We start from the raw sequence: 5,085 nt of genomic DNA, 5'->3' as shown, positions 1-5,085 counted from the left end.
CATAATTTTTCTCAATGGCCAGAAAAACTTAGTATTGATTAGAATAATTTTCCTCTATTAAAGTGATTTTATATTTATTGAAATGCAGTTTGAATAAAACTTTACTATGTCAATGTCTGAAAAAATAAATTATCAGTATATTTAATTCTGTTGTAACAACAGGTAAGATAGAATATTTTCAACTTATACAATAACAGGTAGCATGTATGTCAGATATTATTCTCTGCTTAGGCAAATTTGTAATAAGACAAGATTATGTCTCATGAAAATATAAAGCAATGTAACACTGAAGAATAAATTGTTCTGCACAGACTAGAAAACACATCCTGAAGCATAAGATCAATGACAGAACAGTCAGAGAAAGCTTCATGAAAATGGAAAATGTGCACACCAAGTCTGAACGAATGAGGATAGAAACTGAAAATTCAGGAACTGCATAAAGAAAGCAGAGAGATAAGGAAGTCAGCCCAATTAACTAAATATAAAATCCAGTGGCAGAAAAATAAAAACAGGTCCACATAATAACTTGCAAATGAATGCTCATAGTAGCATTATTCATAGCAGTCAAAATTAGAAGCAACCTAAAGATTATCAACTGATGAATGAATAGCTGCTGTAGCCATGCAACAGATTATTTGACAATAAATAAAAATGAAGTACTGATATGTACTACAAAATAGATAAACCTTAAAAACATTACGCTAAGTGAGAGAAGCCACTCATAAAATACTACAAATTGTATGACTCCATTTCTATGAAATGTTCAGAACAGGCAAATCTATAAAGACAAAAAATTAGACAATGGTTGTGTAGGACTGGGGAAGGTGAAAAAACATGGAGGTCGGTGGTGGTGATGACTAATATATGTGTACTTTCTCTATAGGGTGTTAAAATGTTCTGAAATTGATTGTGGTGATGGTTATACAACCCTGTGAATATATTAAGAGACACTGAGCTGTACAATTTAAATGGCTGAACTGTATGATATGTGAATTTTATCCCAATAAAGTTCTTTTTTAAACATCCAATGGCAGTATCAAGAAAATTTCCTTTTTCTATTTGGAATATGCATACAATATTCAAATGATCTAAATATTTCTGTTTATAAAATATATTTTTTTTAAATGAAAGGATTGCCTAGCTATTCAAATACTGTGTATATTAACCTAAACATTTCCATTTTGGAGAATAGTATAATGTCCTTGGAATCTGTTCAGAAAAGTAGAGCTAACAAATAAGATAATTTTCTGGAATAGTCCATGAAACATTCTTCTTTGATTAAATATGGCTTGTCTCACCATGGCAACATAAATCACTGAAAAATACAGTTTATCCAAAAAATAGTCTCTCATCTTGTGGGATAAATGATGCATAATTCTTAACACTATTATGAGAAAAAAATGTAATCATAAGAAAAACATTGCAGAATGACAGCCAGTTTTAAAAATAAACACGTTATAGGCCAGGCGCGGTGGCTCATGCCTATAACCCCAGCACTTTGGGAAGCTGAGGCGGGCGGATCACGTGAGGTCCGGAATTTGAGATCAGCCTGACTGACATGGAGAAACCCCGTCTCTACTAAAATTACAAAAAATTAGCCGGGCGTGGTGGCACGTGCCTGTAATCCCAGCTACTCCAGAGGCCAAGGCAGGAGAATGGCTTGAACCCAGGAGGCAGAGGTTGCTGTGAGCCGCAACTGCATCATTGCACTCCAGCCTGGGCAACAAGAGCGAAACTCGGTCTCAAAAACAAACAAACAAACAAACACATTATAAAGATAATAAAATTGTAACAAAACTAATTATAATGAACATATAAAAGAAATATTCCAAGGAAATTAGTATCATGAAACAATTTATATTATTTAACCAGCTATAGATTCACTGTTGGCATGTTACATTTAATACATACTTGCCTTCTGATTTGAAATAATTTCTTCATTACATTCTGTATCTCATCTTTGAGATTAATGTGATAATGTGACATAACCTCTAGTCAAGCCTCAGACACACAGTTTATTGAGATCAGCCAATTTTTTTACATTGTCTCACCATGACCTGACATGTTTGTTATTGATTTTGTAAATCATCTTATGAAATGAACATCATTTACTTTCAAAAAATCCCCAAATATATTGATTCACTGTATTTTCTTTATGTGTACACATTCCCGCTCATTACTGAATGCACTTAAGGACAAGAAGGTGTTATCTTTCTACCAAACTGGTACTCTCTTACTAGACACCAGATTTATCCCACTAGTCATTTGTCCACTAACAAATCTGCAATGCTTCACAACCTACTGAACTCTCAAAAAAATATGTGAGCAGGACTAGTGGGGGTAAATTCTACACACAGTGGAATGCTTTCCTTCTTTTTTATTAGCGACACAAATCAACATCAAAGTTCCTCACATATTCAATCACCTGCTGAAATGTTTCCAATAGATTTCTATCTCAGAATAAAAGTGTTTTTATTTCAAAGGCTTTAGAGGCCCTAAGTAACCCAGTCTCCACATCTCTCCTGACCTCAGCTGCTATGTTTCTCTCCTCTACTCACTTCTTTTGTGCTATACATGAACCCTGCCACACCCCATGAATTGAAAAATGGGGATCCAATGCTAAGCTAATAAAATCACAGCTACAGTGATCTTTCTCTGGACAAAGTTCTATCCACATGATAGTCTTTGAGCCTTCAAATAGAAAGTATGAGCAAATTATTTGTAACAACATTCAAAGTAAATTATAAATAACAGTGGGATGATTAAATCAATTTTGATATTGCTGAAATTTGCTACATTTGTCCTAAGCTATTATTTAATAAAACACAGATGCCTTTAAAAAATTGAGTGGTCACAACAATACATAATTTCAGATTCAAATATGTTCAGATTTAAGTCAAGTTGATATAAATGAAAATAAAATTCTACCAACTAAAATACATAAAAACCTACTGAAAAAAGTATTAAGATGCAGAAATGCACATTTCAAAATATACTTCAAATACACTTCAGTTCCACTAGAAAATTTAGAATTAACTGTAAAAGTAAATTGCTGAATTGAATCTTAATTTCAAAATACTCATTGCTCATATGGACATTCCCATTATCTGCTTCATTGTGGTCATAAAATATGGCCACAAAGAGACATTAAAACCCTCGTTACAGCAGTATAAGCCAATGTGATTAATGTTAATCTATTAAAAATCTTTAAACTGTTAAAAGTTTCATAAGTGACACAATGTCTTTACTCAGAGTAAAACCTCTCTCAGCTTTAACTTTCATTTGGTGGAAATAAGGCATGTTTCTAAGCTGATAAAGTAAATACATTTATCATCTATATATGTATTCAACCAGATTCGGCATGTAGCCAAGGCCAAACATCAGTTTAAACTTTATTTCAGGAAGGTTGAAAGATATTTGTATTTTTTGATACTTACTTCTCTTTCTGCTTTCTGTTCTTCATATTGATATATACATTCTTTTAAATGGTTACAGTAGTTCAGTATCTCCTCATTTTTCTCTTTTAGGAGATGATGTTGCTTTTTCCTCTCAAGAGACCGAATATTACTTGTTATCAGCTTTCTTATGCCCATGAACTAATTGCTGTGGAAGCCACATATTTTTCATGGTAGTTGAAATAATCTCTGCTCCAGAGACTCCTGCTGTTCAGTGAGTTTCTTCACATTGTCTTGTTCATTTCGATGTATGTGTTCAGCTTTCCGGACACTGTTTCTCTTAGGTCTCTTTGTGCATCTTCTAAAACCAATGTATTTTCTCTTAGAGCACCTCCTGCAAAATTGAGATTCAGTTTTAGGCTTGTGGATTTCTTTTGAGCTTCAGAAAGTGGTTGATGAAGCTTCTCATTGTTATATATTATACTATTCACAACAGCATTCATTTTTCCTTGCAAATGACCATCACCTGCACTGTGGAAAGCAAGTTCTTGGTTATTTCTTTGACTCTGTCACCGGGCTGGAGTGCAGTGGTGCGATCTTGGTTCACTGCAAACTCCACCTTCCGGGTTCAGGCGATTCTCCTGCCTCAGCCTCCCAAGTAGCTGGGACTACAGGCATGTGCCACCACAGGCGGCTAATTTTTGTATTTTTAGTAAGAGAAGGGGTTTCACCATGTTGGCTAGAATGGTCTCGATCTCTTGACCTCGAAATCCGACCCACCTTGGCCTTCCAAAGTGCTAGGATTACAGGTGTGAGCCACCGTGCTCGGCCGGTTTTTTTTGATGTCATACTTTGATCATGGTCTTGTATAGGAGAAGCCAGTCTAGGATGGTTTGATTCAATTTCTGTCTCCAGCATTTCTTTGTCTTGTTTTTCCCTCGACTTAAAACTGAGCGTTGTGTTCTCAGCTGTCAGAACTTTAAGCTGCCCACTGTACTGAGATGCCCTTTGTGTTAGTTTCCTCTTTCAGTTTCAGGGTCATCTGAAGTTCAGCATTCTTTTCTTTGAAAATATTAATGTCCTCAAAGTATTTATTTTCCTTCTCCTGGTGCTGATGTTTTAGTGTCTCTACTTCCAGTTTTAGTATGGCAATTTCCTTTTTCAACATGCAGTTTTCATGTAAGAGATCATTTTCATTTTTCTAAGTGTGAGAAAACTAAATAAAAGAAAACAGACTATTAACTAGCACTCAATAAAATGGCATATCATGGTTCCTCTGAAATTAAAGAATAACTTGTGTATTTATAAAATGAAAGGGTTTCCATAAGCAGGTATCAGTTGAAGAACCACTGAATTTTCTACAGAGAATAAATTCCCCAAAGTTCAAACATTTATTTGAAGACAATGAATTCATGAAAGTAAAAAAGAAATGACTCGAGAATTAAGAGCCTCAGAATGGAAAAAAATTTTCCCCAAATAACAACAAACTCAAAAGCATAAAAGATTAATCAATTTGACTACATAAGAAAACTGGGTTTACACTCTGATGTCTAACCTACACAAGACCCCATACTAAGATCCTCAGTGCTACATATATTTAGACAGATAAAATTTTCCGAAGTTCTTTCAGTTCCTTTGTCCTGAGAATATTCTATAGATAGTCTATTTTTAAAAAAATAAGAGTTAATTT

The 5,085-nt window shown here is 34.3% G+C and overlaps 1 pseudogene; it reads right to left on the bottom strand.

The window, feature by feature from the left end:
• Positions 1-3,392: 3,392 nt before the first annotated feature.
• LOC135965258 (ankyrin repeat domain-containing protein 30A pseudogene) lies at positions 3,393-4,437 on the bottom strand (annotated as a pseudogene).
• Between the last annotated feature and the right edge of the window lie 648 nt (positions 4,438-5,085).

The sequence above is a fragment of the Macaca fascicularis genome, chromosome 10 (assembly GCF_037993035.2).
Source record: "Macaca fascicularis isolate 582-1 chromosome 10, T2T-MFA8v1.1".
Classification (NCBI taxonomy): domain Eukaryota; kingdom Metazoa; phylum Chordata; class Mammalia; order Primates; family Cercopithecidae; genus Macaca; species Macaca fascicularis.
The sequence above is the reverse complement of the archived record's forward strand: the minus strand, read 5'-3'. Positions and strand labels throughout refer to the sequence as shown.